The sequence below is a fragment of the Coenobita brevimanus genome, chromosome 6 (assembly GCF_032717465.1).
Source record: "Coenobita brevimanus isolate Jiangsu-jjx chromosome 6, ASM3271746v2, whole genome shotgun sequence".
Lineage (NCBI taxonomy): Eukaryota > Metazoa > Arthropoda > Malacostraca > Decapoda > Coenobitidae > Coenobita > Coenobita brevimanus.
In genome coordinates, this window is record NC_136959.1 from 65,596,731 (window position 1) to 65,613,774 (window position 17,044).

Below are 17,044 nucleotides of genomic sequence, written 5' to 3' on the forward strand. Positions count from 1 at the left end.
AAGTGGGTTGGTGGAGGGTTAGTGCCCCTCCCTGTAAAACAAATAACTCAGAGTCAAATGGCCACCCCGTACAGGATTATGGTGTCTGGCAAAAGAAAGAAAGAAAGATGACATCAGTGGTGGTGTTCTAAAGAGGGCAGAGGGTCAATTTGGACCTGATACGCATTCGTCATAAATGTGATTCCAGTTAGCCTAGTTAGGTTAGGTTAGGTTCGTTTGAATGAGCGATTAATGATGATGTATTGACCTTCGACCCAAATAAACCTGAAAGTCAGATATGGTGGGTAGTCACTAGCCATGGTTCGCAGGAAAAATTGATAAGGTTGAACAGATGACACCTTCAAAATTACACAACTTTTTAAAACTATCACAACTATAAATACTGTACATTACAATTTACTGAGAAGAAATTTATCTATCTATCTATTGCCAGACGCCTCAATCACGTTCGGGGTGGCCACAAACAAATCGCCTCCACGCCACCCTGTCCCCCACCATTTCACTGCCCTGCTCCCAACTCACACCCCCCTCTCTCATATACCTCTCCACCCCATCCCTCCATCTCATCCTCGGCCTCCCCCTCCCTCTCCCCCCCTCCACCTCACTCACGTACACTCTCTTCATTAGTCTTTCACCCTCTATCATCTCCACATGACCAAACCACCTCAGTGTATTCCTCCTAACGCTTCCTATCACATTCACATCCACACCACAATGCTCCTTTATATCCTCATTTGTCAGCCTGTCTCTCCATGTGACTCCACAGGCTCCTCTTAAATAACTCATTTCCACTGCTCTCACTCTTGATTTGTGCCCTTCCAACAAAGTCCAACCTTCACTTCCATACATTAGAGTTGGTATCACAATACTGTCATGTAGTAACTTTTTCACTTCCATGCTCACTTCCCTGTTTCTTATCACTGCTCTCAAGGAACCAGCAACCTTTCTTCCCTGCTGTACCCTTTCAAGCACTTAACTCTCCAAACCTCCATCCTTACTCATCACACTACTCAAGTACTTAAACGTACTCACATTTTCCAATTCCTCACCATCCAACCTCACTGTACATTCACTGACTTCACCTCTCTCAAAGACCATCACTTTGCTCTTCCCTACATTCACCTTTAGATTCCGTTTCTTACATAATCTCCCAAACTCATCCACCAAGCATTGCAGCTCCCCTTCGTCTTCACTCAACAACAAAATATCATCTGCAAACGACAGTACAGGGAGTTTCCAAACACTACCCTCTCTCACCAGGGCCACTCCAACATCCATTACCCTACCTTGTACCTCTTTTATTACTCCATCCACATACTGATTGAACAACCATGGAGACATGACACATCCCTGTTTCAACCCAACCTTCAAAGAGAAAAATTCACTCAGTTCACCATCCACACGCACTGCAGCCTTAGTACCACCATACATACTCTTCACAGCATTGAACAACTTTCCATCTACTCCATCTTAATACTTTCCACAATCCTTGTCTATCCACCCTGTCATATGTTTTCTCCAAATCCATGAAAGCCGCATACAACTTCTTTCCTTTCTCTAGAAACTTTTCCACTAAAGATCTAAGAATGAATATCTGATCTACACAACTTCTTCCCTTCCTAAAGCCTCCCTGTTCTTCTCCAACTAATTCCTCTGTTATTTTCCTAACTCTGTCAATAAGTATCCTCCATACACTTTTCCTATTATACTAAGAAGGCAAATGCCCCTATGATTACCACACACTTCTTTTTCCCCTTTTCCTTTGTACAAGGGAATAATTATACCTGACTTCCAATCCTCCGGAACTCTACCTTCCTCCCAGGCCAATCTGCACATCTTCCACATCCATTCTACTACTATCTCTCCCCCATGCTTCAACATTTCACCACACACTCCATCAATTCCTGGGGCTTTCCCCAAATTAACTTTCTTCATTGCTTCCACAACTTCTATCCTACTGATTTCTTCCTGTCTTCTCACCTCCCTCCTTCTCCCAGCCATTCCCCAGCCACTTATACTCGCATTACTTCCATCCTCTATGTTCAACAATTCCTTAAAGTGTTCTCTCCATCTGCTCACTTTTTCTCCTTTCTCCACTAGTAACCTACCATTTTTATCTTTCACTCCCCTGCTAACTTCACTTCCACCCTGTCTTACTCTCTCCACCTCTTTCCAGAACATTTTCTTACAGTCCCTCCACTTTACACTCAAATTCCTTCCAAATTCCTAATCCACTCTCTCTTACTAATCTTTTCACCTCTCTCTTTCTTTCTACATATAACTCTCTCTTCCGTCTCTCAACTTCTTCCACGTCCCTATTTCTCATCCATTCATTGCATGCTTTCTTCTCTTGTGCCACAACCTGTTTCACCTCTTCATTCCACCACGCTGTTCCTTGCACCCCCCTCCATCTTCTCTTCATTCCACCACGCTGTTCCTTGCACCCCCCTCCATCTTCTCTTCATTCCACCACGCTGTTCCTTGCCCCCCTCTCCATCTTCTCTTCATCCCACACACCACATCACATGCTGCACATATTTCTTCTGTGAATATCCTGCACACACCTTCCACATCCCCCATCTGCTCCAATTCATATTTGCCCAATCGTTCCTCCACTTCTTTCTTATATTCTGCCTTTTTCTCATCCTCTTGTAACCTTTAAACTCTCCTTGCAAATACTCCTTCTTCCAGTCCTTCCCTTCTTCTATTTCTCTATCTTTTTTGGATCTTGATTCTGGCCACCACCAAGTAGTGGTCAGAAAGTCCACTCCCCCAACTGTAAATTCAATGCATCGGAGCTCTTCTGCAGTTTCACCATGATGCCCTCTCCTAACACATGTCTTACTTTCAGTGAACTGTAATTTCAAATTCCTTATCGATTTGTTGGGTTTGAATAATTTAACTTAAGTTAGGATAGGACTATTTAGTTTAGGATGGATAAGATAAGCAAGTTAGAATTGAGATTGTTTTTTGGCCTGGTAGGTATTCTGGGGCTTTCAATGTCAGGTTACGAGGCAATCCTAGGTGGTTAAAATCAAAGTCTGTGGGGCAAAGCCCCTCAGTCAGGTTTATGACAGGTTAGGTCTAGATTTCCTATATCTTTTGAATGATGTACTGATGCATCCAGCTGGAGGGATCAATGAACCCAGTTTGTAAACATGCTACTGCAAGGAAACGAGCAGCTTTTTTAAATACTGATGAATAGGAATAGTGGTAGGTGGTGGCGACCATCATCCATGCACTTGATGTAGTGCTGCCTGCTTCCTCCTTAGCCTTTATCATTCTTTTTCTGTGCCTGCCTGCTTCTTCCTTAGCCTTTATCATTCTTTTTCTGTGCCTGCCTGCTTCTTCCTTAGCCTTTATCATTCTTTTTCTGTGCCTGCCTGCTTCTTCCTTAGCCTTTATCATTCTTTTTCTGTGCCTGCCCTCCTCTCTTCCTATTTCTCCCATCTTTCCTGTCACTACTTACCAGGTATTGCTTTTCTTTCCATTACAGGTGGCTTTACATTGAGTGACAAGCCAAATGGTTTCCTGTAAACCAAGAAACAATTTACAATATTGGGTGGTAACCATATAACCAAACAATACATGCTCCCTACATGTCAAGTGGGTTTGTGGAGGGTTAGTGCCCCTCCCTGTAAAACAAATAACTCAGAGTCAAATGGCCACCCCGTACGGGATTATGGCGTCTGGCAACAGATGGATGAATAGGAATACTCTTGTCTTTCCTATACACTTTGTAATCTAAATTGAACGGATAACTGTGTGTCGTATACAGTGCTGTACTAAAATTGTATACACTTTCCTGAAGATTGAGAGATTGTAAGAAGACAGCTAGAAGTGCTGTGGCTGTGTGGTAAAATTTTATCATAATTTTTTATACCTCAAACTCCTATTAACCTGCAACTTTTGACTGATTTTCCTGAAGTGGCGGTACGTGTGACACATCCAATCTTGGTAATTCATTACCAAATGGGCATGGAGATTCCAACTACTGTATGTTATAAATCACAATCTCGTGGAAAGTAATTTTGGTATACAGTACCTGTATATGCAACACAGACAGATTCAGTAAATGCTGAATTTCAACTACAAGAAATGACTGTGAAAAAACAAAATACTGTATACCTATATGGGGGTATTAAAGGAAGCGGCCAGGTTGCCCATGGCCATGTGTTTAGGGTTGATCTCTCCAACTAGCCATGCTGTAACCTGTTGGCATAATATGACACAATACTATATGTAACCACGGAGTAGGGCACAACTATATAGCCACAGGTAACAATATGTAAAACAGGCAGTTATGTCTGAGTTCTCCAGGAAGAGACAACTACACATCCCCTTTACCCAGACAAATCAAGAATGCCAAACATCCCTGACCATGTGCCGGAAACGTGACAGACACATATACATGCACAAATGTACACACACACACTTTAGCCGGAAAGGATATAAGTCCGATATCACAAGTAGTAAAGTTAGTCAGACACAGTTAGACAAGGACAGAGCGGAAGAGATTCCCAGAGAGCGACAGGGAGTAGTAGCTAGCACAAACTGCTTCTAACCACAGGCTACACAGGTCATGCCAAGTTCTTAACTTTTATTCATATAACTGTCCCACAATAAACTCCATCGACCCAATTCTGCCCATTTCATCATCCCACTTAAAATACAAAGAGGATAACGGAACAAAGAAGGCCTACACTGATATCTCCTACAATGCCTCACCATTACTCTCTCCTAGTGCCCCTCCCATCGACAATACAACCAGATAACCTTCTCTATACAATTACACTCCTTGGCTATGTCTACTTACATACCAACCATCACTCTGCCTGGATGTGTCAGTGCATCAAACATACTGAAATGTGCGCAAGGAAAGAAAACACTAATAACCGAGTCAAACCTATGGGAAACAACAATTTAACCAAACCACACTAATCTAATCCAAACTTTGACCATCAGGTTTCAAATCTAAAAATGTGCATTGGGAAAGTGAGATATGACCAGCTACAGTACTAGTAGACTATCTATCTATATCTATAGCCCGACGCCCTAATCCCGCCAAGGGTGGCACCAGACAAAATGCCTTAAAAGCTGGTCTGTCACCCACCATTTGACTACCCTCCCCCCAACTCACTCCCTCCTCCCTCAAATACCTCTCAACTCCATTCCTCCACCTCATCCTCGGTCTTCCTCTTCCTCCACCTCACCTACATACACCCTCTTAGTCAGTCTTTTATTCTCCATTCTTTCCACATGTCCAGACCACCTCAGTGTATTTCTCTTAATCTTCTCAACCACATCCACCCCACAACATTCCTTCACTTCTTCATTCGTCAATCTGTCTCCCCATCCACATGCTCCTCTCAAGTAACTCATTTCCACTACTCTCACTCTTGACTTGTTCCCTTCTAGCAAGGTCCACGCCTTGCTTCCATACGTCAGGGTAGGGATCACAATACTATCATGTAGTGACTTCTTAACTTCCATACTCACCTCCCTATTTCTCATCACTGCTTTCTGTGAACCAACAACCTTCCTTCCCTGCTTTACCCTTTCAAGCGCTTCATCCCCAAGAGTTTCATCCTTACTCATCACACTACCCAAGTACTTGAAAGCACTCACATTCTCCATATCCTCACCATCCAATCTCACTGTGCATTCTGTGACTTCATTCCTCTCAAACACCATAACTTTACTTTTGTTTGCATCAACTTTCAGATTCCTCTTCCTACACACTGTCCTAGATTCATTCACCAAACCTTGCAACTCCCATTCTTCTCAACAATACTGTATCACCAGCAAACAGCAACACCGGAATCTTCCACATCTTACCCTCATTCGTTAGAGCCATCCCCAAATCCACTAACGTACCTTACACCTCCTTTACAACCTCATCCATGTACAGTATATATTAAACAGCCATAGAGACATCACACAACCCTGTTTCAGTCCCACACTGAGATCAAAGAACTCACTCAGCTCACCATCCACTCGCACCGTAGCCCTAGCTCCTTCGTACATACTCTTCACAGCACTCAACAATTTCCCCTCCACTCCATATGTTCTTAATGCCTTCCACATATCTTGCCTATCTATTCTGTCATAAGCTTTTTTCAAGTCCATGAAGGCAGCATACTGTACACTTTCTTTCCCTTCTCCACTAAACATCTTAGAACAAATATCTGATCTACACTAGCAGACACTGGCAGAATATCTACACAGTCTAAATCCTTATATACAACTTTCAGAGGCAAGTTAATACCCAGTAGCTATGGGTTATCCAGGAAAAGTAATCTGTGAAAGACTCATTTCAATAGAAAGTACAGAAAGGCCATGCCCATCTGGTTAAGAATTAATCAAATTTTTAAGTATTTCACTGGTAAAATTTTAAGCATTTCACTGGTAAAATTAAAAAAATGCCGTATCTACTGTATGTCAGTCCATGAAACAAACATCCCCTGCAAAAGGTCCATTCCAGTTGGATATGTGGAAGATCTGTGTCCGTGTGGTAAAGTACTGAACACATTTAATAAGCACCGATAATCTTGTATGTGTGGCATTGCAATGGCGTTATAAATGTGAAAAAACACGCATACTGAGGCCAGGAGAGGTGAAAGTAGCAGAGGACGTTCTCGTCATTCAACAGTGTGACAACGAAACAATGTGGGTCAGTCCCGTGTGCCTGTGATTGGGGGACGTCATCCGGACGGGTAAAATCTGTGGGCATGAGGGGCGACAGGGTGAGGCAGGAGTGTAGAAGGGACAGCAGTGGGTGAGTGAAGTAAACAAAGCGTGTTAGAGGCACCACCAAACCCGCCATGCCCCCTCACCTCCATCACTCACGCCACACATTCAACACCCCGACTATTTTACCTGTTTCTTCTCCGTCCATCCTATCTACGGAGTTGTTCGGGGCTCGCTAGGCAGTCATCAGTCTCCGGTCATGGCTCAGGGCTATAGAAAACATGAATATTATTGTAAGCGGCACCACCGATTTGTTTGGGCGCGCGAGGTCTCCACACAACTAGTAATCCGAAACGTGTAGTTCCGACATATTCCGGACCTTGTTTTTACTATACGGATGACAGGTCTAGGGTACAGAGTTTTCAGGTTCCTTGCATAATGCTACGTGCCACTGATATGCTTTAAAATACACTGATACCTTGACATAAGCACAGGGAGTAACTCAAGCGCATCTTATAATATGTGCTGGGACGATCTGCGTCTCGAACAACTTCAAGGCCATCGATCCGGCAGCTGCGCGTCCACAGTGTTGCCAGCCATGTTATGCTTCCTGCCAACTCGCTCGACCTTTACAATTTTTTTTTTTATTATAGTTGTCTTAAGACGTTGTCACTTGGAGGACATCACGTTACATGAATATGGATACAAACTGCATGTGTCTGACGACGATTATTTATATTTGTGGTCTTTACAGAACTCTGGTTGCATCATCGTTATTTGCAAGACGTTATTGATGACTGCAAATTGCCTGCTTTTAAAGTCTAAACATATGCTTCTGTTTTGCGTTATGTAACTAAGATATATATCCTTTGATTCTAAATTGAGAGAAACCTTCAGTTCCTACGACCAGTGCTCTACATTACAACCTTATCGTTAGTCTGCTAATCATTAAAAATAAACATAGATTGTTATACTGCATATTCAAGTTGTATCCCGTCCACGACTATGGCATTTCTTGTGTGCTGTATTCATGGACTTTAAGCAAACTTAGCAGCTGAGTGTATTGAGGTTAAGCTGCACTTCTGAATCAGTTGTTCCTGGGACAAAAGTAGCCTAATAATGGACTGATGTTTTGCTTTCTCACATTATTGCACCTCCTTTTGTTATATACGTGTTTTATGCTTTTACAGCAATGACATTTCGGCTTAGTAACTACATAGCGAATGTGACAGCCGTTCCCTCCATTGACACAAGTATTTTCAAAGGAATAAAAACATGCCACACTAAACACATGCACTACGACGAGGTTAGAAGGGTCACAGGTGATCCTGGGAATATGACTGAATATGTTGAGGTCAGGCGGGAGAGGTCGCTCAGAAACGAGCAGTGCTTGCGTATATAACCCACACTTAACAGACGTCCCTTGAACTACTGTACATACGAGTAATGATTGCTCACTAACGGCATACACATACACTTGTAGACGAAGAATATACAGTATTACCTAAAATCCAATATAGTGCCACAGAGGTCGACCTAGCACACCCAGAAGGAGCCCACCGAGGAGCACCGACAGCTCGCCGGGACTCAGGGCGACAGGGACAAGAGTCCGCCCGGGCCGCGCTCCCCTATGATCCGGAGCTCGCCCGCCGCCACCATAGCAGGAAAGCGAGACTACCTTCCGGGCGAGCCGACCACCGACAACCACAGAGTGGAGCTATTACTCTAGCTCCAGTTAGCACCCCTGAGATGGTCGGAAGCCGCTCAACCCTCCTATAGGAGACGGCCTGCAGCCGCGCTGGAGGTAACAAGGATATGGTCGGTAGCCGCTACCGCCTTTGTCAGAAGCTGCTCTGAAGGTGCCCTAAATGAGACGGCCGGTAGCCGTTCGACGCTCCTGCAGGAGACTGCCTGCAGCCGCTCCGGAGGTAATGAGGAGACAGCTGGTAGCAGCTCCCGCCTTCGTCAGGAAACGACCGGTTGCCGCTCTGAAAGTGTCCCTCGAGAGACGGCCGGTAGCAGCTCAACCCTCCTACAGAAGACAGCCTGCAGCCGCTCCGGAGGTAACGAGGAGTCGGCCGGTAGTCGCTCCAAAGGCGCCCCTCGAGAGACAGCTGGTAGCCGCTTGACCTTCCTATAGGAGACGGCCCGGGCCTGAAGCCGCTCCTGAGGTAATGAGGAGATGGCCGGTAGCCACTCCGAAGGTGTCCTTGAGTCGGCCTGTAGCCGGTCCCTCCCCCAGGCCACGGCCAGTAGCCGGGCCTTAACGATGGCCGGTAGCCGTGCCCCTAGAAGGCCACGGCCAGTAGCCGGGCCCTACAGTGGGATGCGGCCGGTAGCCTCTCCTCCGTCAGGTGCTGACTCCTGCCCACAAACCTACGACCCAGAGGCAGACCCCAACCCAGAGGAGTATTGGAGAGGCCCTGTAACTACCACCGGGCTCTTCTCACTACAGCCGGTTCGTGAGAGGACTCGCCTGACGAACCCCAACGGAAGCTGACGCCGCAGCCCACTCCTGACGGCGTCCCCAACCGCCGGAGACCGCAGCCCCCGGGACCTCCAGACCGCCCCCCGGACCCCTGGGCGAGACATCCCTTCACCCCAACGCCAGAGATCATCGTCCTCCGTCAGGCGCCTGACCGAGAGGTTCAGGCAGCTATTCGGCCCAAGCCCTGAAAGTGCGGGACTCTTAGCCACCAGCAGCCCCGAAGGAGAGAGAACGCCCCTATGCGTGATCCCGTGGCCCCTGAATACGGAGGCCCCTGGCGGAACAGCCTCGTCAGTAGTGAGGCCGAGTCATTTCCGCCGCCCTTGTACCTGACCGCCAGTACGCCCAGTCCCGAAAGTGAGTGACAGTGAAAGCGCAGTGTCCGTGACATAGCGAAGTAAGGGCAGAACAGTAAGTTATCGGAATATGGAAAGTCAGTGAGAAAAGCATCAGTAATAATATAAAAGAGAGGTGGAATAAATAACAGTGAAACAGTGAACGCGGCAAGGCAGTGAAATAAAGGTCTGTCTCAAGTGAACACTTTATCATATAGTGACTCCGCCTCACATTAAGATCATACGGAGGCCCCAGTGCAAGAGCAATAATTAACGACACGACAGACAAACCAGTTAGCCTACCAGCAGTGAATATAGTGCCACAAACTTCACCAGTATACAGAACCTAGACTTTCCCAAATAATGGTGTTTAGCTTCACTGCCCTAAGTGCTATTCATCTTCCTCGATCTTGTCTAAGTAGTATCCTGCGCGATACTAACATCCAATATCTAAGCCTTAGAATTATAATTGTTCAGCATAACTGTATTTATGACATCTGCTCGTTCCACTGTAGAATTTAGCAATACACATGTAAGGTCGTTGCCTTGAGTTTTTGTGTCCTGCCTCTCTCTTATTTGTCTAAGCTCCGGTCTACAGTAGAAAGAGAACCCTGCTACACACTAGGCGTTAGAGGGACGGGAAGTCGACCCTAAAACACCTAGCATTACACAGTCGTTATAAATTCGTGGGTGTGGCCACACGCCCTTTAGCAAACATTAACATATTTATAAAATGTAAATGTTTTTATAAGATACATTATATATAGGAGTAAGTAGTAGTATCAGAGCAGTATAGAAGTACAGCATGGCAGCAGTTGCCACGGCCTACATACACATCGCACGGCTTTATCAGTGTGTTGTATCAAGGATAATAGACATATACAGTATTGTCTATGATCCTTGGGTCATATGGGGTAGGTGAGTGGTGGCCAAAACACCCACCAAAACGACACCACTCTCTCTCTCTCTCTCTCTCTCTCTCTCTCTCTCTCTCTCTCTCTCTCTCTCTCTCTCTCTCTCAACTTCAATACTTTTAGTTATTTATTTTATACAAGTCCTTCAGTGGTACACAGGAGTTTTTTCTTTTACATTGGCTTAAGACGTATATTTGTTAGCGTCTATGGCAAGGTTGTTGAGATACGCACCCCCGTGGAGTCCACCAAAACGACACCACTCTCTCTCTCAACTTCATTACTTTTAGTTATTTATTTTACACAAGTCCGTCAGTGGTACACACGAGTTTTTTCTTTTACATTGGCTTAAGTGGTATATTTGTTAGCGTCTATGGCAAGGTTATTGAGATACGCACCCCCGTGAAGTTCCCCCCCTCTAGGGCGGAGCCGCAACCCCACCCCCACCCCAGGAAGACACCACGGTGGGGCAGGTAAAGGATACGCTGGGTCCAAGTGAGACGGGCCCCGGTACGTCACGGCCCTACGCCCCTTTTCCCCTCAACACGACCAGCAGCATCCTCGCAGCAATGGCCAACTACATCTCAGCCGGGCCAGCCTTCGCCAGGATCGGGGTGGGACTTGTCTCAGTACAGTCCCAAACAGCACCGCGGCATCGGCAACCGTGTGTGCCGGGGAAGGATCGGCCACCGTACGTCCTTCTACTGTTGTCCCCTGCAGCACCGCAGCATTGGCCACTGTCCGTGCTGGGGAAGGGTCGGCCACTATACGCCCTTCTGCTGCAGCCACACCTGGAACCAGCCCCACGGTGACGGCCACTGTACACCCCGGGTTGGACATGTCGGCCACCATATGCACGTCAGCTGGTATACCAGAGGGAGGCGGAACCACGGCATTGGCCACTGTACACCCTTCATTCGCCTCCTCCTCCTTCAGAAGCAGCACTGCGGTATTGGCCACCGTCTGTGCTGGGGAAGGATCGGCCACCATACGCCCTTCTGCTGCTGCCCTCAGGGTCTGTGGAACCACGACATCGGCCACCATCCGCGTCAGAGAAGGGTCAGCCACTATGCGTCCTTCATCCACAGTCTCTAAGGCTTTCCCGTCGGAGGGAGTCCCTGGCGCAGCCCACCCTCCACCCACAGGCGGCGCAGGACAATGCCCCCACTTTCTCCACAGGTGCGGTTCCCAGGGGAAGCTGCCATTCGAGGAGTGGTGGCAGGGCCCGATCGCTGAGGAGGGGATCCTTGCCCTTCAGATTGCTCCTGGTTGACGCCCGGACCTGACGGACGCCACCTGGAAGGGATCCCACAGCCAACCCCTGATGGCGCCCCAGTCTCGTGGCAACCACAGTCCCCAGCCTCCCAGGGATGTCCCCCGGACTCCAGGGAGGGACCTCCTGGACTCTTCCTGACACCGGCCCTCTGTCCAGAGCAGGAGGCGTCAGGAACGACTCCTGACCCTGTTCGGCCCCAGTCTCGAGAGCCACTCACCAGGTCAAGCCTCTGCCAGGAGGGAGCCTCCCTGCACCCCTGACAAGGACCGTGCCTGGGCTACGGTGCCCCCTGTAGTAGTTCCATGTGCCCTACGGGAAGGCACGCCCATGGGCCAACCCTCTACGCCCAGGCATCTCCTCAACTAGTCCCAGGTTTCAGCAGCCCAAGGAACTCTATAGTGCAATCTTAGTGACATGCCAGGAAACAGAGACTGACCATATTCGATTGTGCTGTGAGTAGTGATACAGTGAAAATTGACTGTGAACGTATCTACAAACAAAGTACTTTGACATACAGTGCGAGTTACCTAAGTCCAGAAACTAAGAACGATACACAATTAAGGACTGTGGGGAGAAAAGACTATATGGACTGTATCTCCAACCCCTATGTATTATTGATGTATGTTGCTGACTGAGGTTAGTCACATTGTATGTGTAGTGTGTTGTAAATACTGCCACTAATAAGCCTGTCACTGTACCTATGCCCTGTATTGTATGCAACTGTATGTGTATTGTAAGGAAGTCGAATTAAGGCAATACATGTGTTAAGGTGGCCTGCCGAGTTTTTATGCCCTGTTCCTCTGTGAAGGTGTTCTAGCTCCGGTCTCGAAAGAGGACCCCGCTCAGTAGCTAGTGTCTTTAGGGCGAAAAGTCGACCTAAAAACACGTAGCATAACACTGGTGGCCAGCGGTGGTTCTTGACCCGATCAGAACACAGGAGGAGCAAAAACAGGGAAATCCAGCACAATGGCGGCCAAACCTCACATCCGATTGCCAAAATTCGATCCAGAGAATGCGACATCGATGTATACCTGGCTATGGTCAAACCCATATTGGACATTAGCTTCGAGAACGACAGAAAAAATTGCTGTCACTCTGGCACACCTGGGGAAGGCAGTATCCAGTATAGCTGCTAATATCGTCCCGGAATTAAAATGAGAACAATTTGTGCAAATAGTGAAACAGGCAGTCACGCCATCCCTGGGCAAGGTTGTCACCCTGTCACAACTGGACGCCGTCACATACAACTGTAACCTGGACGACACATTCATCTAGGCTAGGCGGCTCGTCACCGCCGCATATCTGGAGCCCGACACAGCCACCCGGGAGCAACATATATTCAACCCCCTCCTGTGAATCCTCCCGAGCACCATAAGGGAACATTTCACCATATATGATCCTTTAGGAGATCTCGACCGGGACCCGCAACTCATGCAACACCTCCTCGCCGCTTGGCCCACCCCCCAGCCAGTCAATGCTGTCAGCAAATTCCCCACCCACAGAACGGCTCAATAAAAGCAACGAACACCCCCACCCCAACCCAACTATGAGCCGATATCGTTCATACCAAGAGCACACCTTCCAAGGAAGCACCACGACCTCAAGAACTCAAACTTAATATCTATAAGTCCTTGGGAGTTCACCACCTGCAACTGTAGCTGTTTCCTTCATGACATACGTGAACAGCTGAAGGCTGCACGGCACAGGGCAACTATACAAGGGTGCTGGAAGGTCTCGTCCCTAGAAGACGACGGCCCCAAAGAGGATGCTCCACCCTTCACCAACATGGGCCCAGGGGAAATGGAGCATGAAGAGGAGAACATCGCACAACAAATGGATTTTTAGGTCCGCCCCCGCAGCTCCCCATGGTGGCAGAGGCCATCTCGCAGAAATATTGCCCCCCAGTCTATGACAAGATGAGGCTGAATGGGGTCAAGGCAAGACTGTTGGTCGACACGGGAGCGGTCAGATCTTGCCTCTATACCCATTTCTACTCCCGCCACACCTCCACCTTCGGCCCACTTCTCCCCATCTCAGCCCACCTCATACAGTAGACACGGGGGATGGCCCCCCTGCCCATACGTGGGGAGACCCGGCCCTTACGGACCAATACCCACCAAAAAGTCTCCACCAATCACAGATTCATCATATTTGACTCCACCTACCATGCCTATGATGGCTACCTGGGGCTGGATCTCTTACAAAAACTCCACCGTACCATTGACTGCCACAAGCGGCGCCTACAATTTCAAAAAGATCCAGCTCCCCTCGCTCAGCCACTCTGCATCTGCACACCATCCCCCCTTTCTTCTCCCATCCCCTCCCCCTCCCCCAGCCCCCCCATTCTTTCTCTCCTCCCCAACCCTCTTCCCACCCCACCTTTCTTGCAACCATCGCTACTGCCATAACCATCCTCCCCAACACGAGGCTTGGCTGCAACTGAACAGACCCAGCAAAACCTCCATCCTGTTCTACCCCAGCCAACCACTGAGGGCTTTCTCCTCCTGCCTACTATCACCCATCTTCCTCCCCCCCCCACTGAGCGGTACGAATCGCTAACCTCGCCACCACCCCGCTCACCCTACCCCGAGGACTAATAGTGGGAGACATGGAGGAAGCCGAGCCTTGCGATGCCCCCCCCCCATCCACCACCCTACCTGAACACCTCTCTCAACACCAAGCTAACATCCGTCGACAACTCCTCCTGGACTTCCAAGACCTATTCTCGTCAAGCCCAGCAGACATCGTGCACACTACGTACCTCAGCCACGAGATCCCCGATCTGATAACCCTTATGGCGAAAAAACAAACAAACAGCAGGCAGAGGAAGATCAGCAGGTCCAGGACATGCTAAATGCTGGCATTATCTCCCCCTCCACCAGCCCACGGTCCTTGCCTGTCATACTCGTTAAAAAAAAGGACGGCTCCATGCAGTTCTGTGTAGTTTACTGGAAACCCAACGATGTGACCATGAAGGATGCCACACCCTTACCCAAAATAGACGACTCCCTCAACTCTCTCCGCGGATCATCATGGTTCTCCACCCTGGACCTCCAGTCAGGGTATTGGCAAGTCCCCGTCCATCCCGAGGACAGACAGAAAACAGCCTTCTCTACCAGCAATGGCAAACATTATGAGTTTAATGTCCTCCCTTTTGGACTCTGCAACACCTCAGCCACATTCACCCACCTGATGGAGTCAGTCCTCAGCGGCCTGACCTGGGAGATCTGCCTGGCGTATGTAGATGACATTATTGTGTTCAGCCGCACCTGGGCCGACCATCGCCAGCACCTATGACAAGTTTTCACGCATATATGCCAAGCAGGACTCACAGTCAAGCCTTCAAAGTGCGTCCTGGCTGAAAGATCCGTGTCTTTTCTGGGGCATGTAATATCCATGGAAGGTACCTCCCCTGACCCGGACAAGCTACGCACCATTGTGGACCTACCCTTATCCAAAGATGTCCACGATGTGCACGCCCTCCTCGACCTAACCTCCCACTATTGGCGTTTCATGAAAGGTTTTGCCGACATCGCCAAGCCCCTCTGCGACCTGACCAAGAAAAGCGAACCATTCCTCTGGATCGAGGCCCATATAACAGCCTTCAACACACTAAAAAACAAACTAATCACTGCCCCCATTGTCGCTTTCCCAGACTACGCCCTACCTTTCCGCCTGTACATAGACATATCCCTGGTTGCCATCAGTGCTGTACTAGTTCAGGTACAGGACAGGTGGGAACACATCATCATCTGGGCTAGCCGTACCCTCAACCAAGCTGAGAAAAACTATACGGCCACCAAACGTGAATGCCTAGGCATCATATGGGCCCTAGACCATTTCTGGGTGTACATATCAGGCATCCACCACATGACTATCATCACAGACCATCAATCCCTTCAGTGGTTACGTCAATCCAACACCAGTAATGCTCAACTTATCAGGTGGAGGGAAGCACTGGAGGAATTTGACTTCGAAATCTATTGCCCCAGAAAACTGCATACCAACAGCGACGCCTTATCATGACTCCCCATCAACTCCATCCACGCCAGCCCTGACCTCCTGCAGCTGTGGCAGGCTAAACAATGACCTCCCTGGATGCCTCCCCAGACCTTCACCAGGCTATACCAACACAGCAACCACCTCTTCACCCAGGATGGCCACATAGTCCTGGACCCTGACACCACCCACGACGCCATGGCCTACCTCCACTCCCACAATGGCATCCACTTCGACACAAAGAAATTCTTGCAGGCCTTTAACGACATTTACTGGACACCTGGCCCCTCCAACCTAGCCAAGAGAGTCATCCAAGCCTGCCGAGCCTGCTCATTATGGAAGGACATCACCCGTACGCCGGGGCCAGAATGGGAAGATCACTGCCCACAAGCCATGGCAGCTATTGTCTGTCGACGTAGTCGAGCACCTACCACCTAAAGCCAGCTACAAATACATCATAATCTTCGTCGACGTCTATTCAAAATTCCTCGTCGCTTGCCCTGCAAAGGAACACCACACCATGGCTGTAGCAGACGCCGTACTCCACCATGTCTTCCCCTACTTTGGGATTCTCCAGGCTATACATTGAGACAATGCCCTCGAATTCACCGGCAAAAGTCTGGACAGAGCTAGCCGCCCTGTTCGGCTATCAAATCTCCCACTCCTCCCCCTACTGGCCCCAGAGGAATGGAGTATGTGAAAGGTGCCATCGCACCCTCCTCAACCAGATACGGGTGCGACTACTAGAAACAGGAAATGAAGACTGGCCAGCACATGTTAAAATAATACAGTGGGGCATGAACACCTGCCTGAGATGATGGGGTCGCCCCACACGAACAAGTATTTGGGGAAGCTCCCCTCCTCCTACCCTTACGAGACCACTTCCAGCCCCCCTCCCCGCCCCCAACAACCAACCCCCTCCATCACCTCAAGAGATGGCTGTACCACCTACAGCAGCAACAAGACCTCCATCCAGACACCATGCCACCCAACTCCTACAAGCTGGGAGATGCAGTGGTAGTGGCACGCCTGCCAGTCCCTGATAAAGTCTCACCCTGGTTTGAGGGACCTTACACCACTGTCAAAGTTCCCAACCCTTATCAAGTCATTATACAACACCACGGCAACACCCGTACATACCACAATTGGCACGTACGCCCATTCCGACCCACACTCGCCAACATTCTCCCACACCCTCCCCTTCTCGCCACACCACGCTGCCTTCTCCCCCTTCTCAGAAACCAACCTCTGACTCATACCACTACTACTTCACACCCTTCTCCTCTGCCTCACCCTCTACCACCCCATCCCCTGCCTCACCATCACCTGACCCCTCCACAACCTT

General features: G+C 48.7%; 1 protein-coding gene across 3 annotated transcripts in view; it reads right to left on the bottom strand.

Annotated features, from left to right (window-relative positions):
- Positions 1-7,017, bottom strand: part of LOC145400209 (uncharacterized) — a 37,340-nt gene extending 30,323 nt beyond the window's left edge. For 2 of the 3 annotated variants that reach the window (XR_013897403.1, XM_080272727.1), the window contains exon 1: positions 6,880-7,017. The gene's annotated coding sequence lies outside the window, so the exon portion shown is untranslated. Of the gene's footprint in view, positions 1-4,128; positions 4,213-6,879 lie in introns of all 3 variants that reach the window. The other variant, XM_080272735.1, reaches the window with a different exon arrangement.
- Positions 7,018-17,044: the final 10,027 nt, after the last annotated feature.